The following is a 1,333-nucleotide window of genomic DNA, read 5'->3' as shown; positions in this document are numbered from 1 at the left end:
GCCTCTCTGTACTTCGGCACATGCGCCAGCGACCAGATGGATTTCATGCACTCAAACATCACTGATGAACTGAAGATGCGGGTAGTGTTCACTTTCCCGATCGCCAGCCACCTGGCATCTGCTTCGAACTTGTTTACCTCCTCCTCCCCTACAACCACATCATCAAGTTCGTCATCCTAGAGATCCAGGTGCTGCAGCAGTTCCTCGAGGTTCTTTCCTGTCCCGCTCGACGATGCCAACTCCGCTCGGTCCGCCATCTGTGATTCTTCCTTCGCCTGGAAACAAAGCGCCCAAACAATCGAACCGAACTCCCCCCTGCCGATCAGGAGATGACCAGGGCATGGGGAACAGCCGGCGGTAAGTAGAAGCGGTGAGAACTCTAGGCGGCGATGGGATCGCCGCCAGAGCCAGAAACCCTAAACGAGAGGGTAGAGATACGCCCGTTATTATTTTCCTTTTCACGAGGCCCTGCAGAGAAACTAGTTATTATGAAGGCTTATTGCGGGCTGCTGCATCTGCACAAGGTAGGCCCATATGGATGACTACCGCCGTTCGCCAACAAAACTCTCCTGCTAAAAGAAAATCTTGAACTCGAGAGGAGCAACGAGAACAGTAATATTGACGAGAAAGCCTCTGGTGCACGGGCCTCTGCTATATGAACCTCTGTATCTCAAACTCGTATTTGGCCCGATCAGTCAGTTAACCCAACAATCTACTCCTACTAATCAAATTTATAGCAAACTCCTCACAAAGCATATAGACACCGCAAACACCTTAGATTACAAGACAAACACACAAAAAAACACCCACTTTATTGAAATCTTCTTCATCAATCATGCACAAACTCAGGCGGACCGACCAGGTTACAGCATACAGGAAGGGATTAGATTAGGATGAGAATAGGATTAGATGGGGATGGCCGTGGAGGCGCACGGGTAGACGACCCTGGAGGGGTGGCCCATGATGCGGCGGCCCTTGCGGTGGCGGAACAGGTACACCACCGCGCCCACCGGCCACTCTATGACGCCGCGTCACCACGAACGCCAGGATCCCCAGCATGGGCCCAATGAACTTGCACCCGCACGGGTTCTCCCTGGTCCCGCACTACACGCACGCCGGGAACGCCATGGCTAGCAAGCTCCTTGCCGAATCCGAGCTCTCTGTTTCAAGTTATGGTGGACGAATTGTTAGGAGCAGGGATGGGGATCGATGTATTTAACTGGTAGCAATCTCTCAGAGTACAGAGTAATGGCGATTACAAGCCAAGCCGTCAGGGTTCGTGATTCACTGGGTGAGGGGAAAAGCGAGGCAGCGGTGGCTTAAGTAGTGGGGG

General features: G+C 52.8%; 1 pseudogene; it reads right to left on the bottom strand.

The window, feature by feature from the left end:
- Positions 1–872: 872 nt before the first annotated feature.
- LOC119296879 lies at positions 873–1,128 on the bottom strand (annotated as a pseudogene).
- Between the last annotated feature and the right edge of the window lie 205 nt (positions 1,129–1,333).

Source organism: Triticum dicoccoides, chromosome 5A, assembly GCF_002162155.2.
Source record: "Triticum dicoccoides isolate Atlit2015 ecotype Zavitan chromosome 5A, WEW_v2.0, whole genome shotgun sequence".
Classification (NCBI taxonomy): domain Eukaryota; kingdom Viridiplantae; phylum Streptophyta; class Magnoliopsida; order Poales; family Poaceae; genus Triticum; species Triticum dicoccoides.
This window is presented reverse-complemented; position numbering and strand designations above follow the sequence as displayed.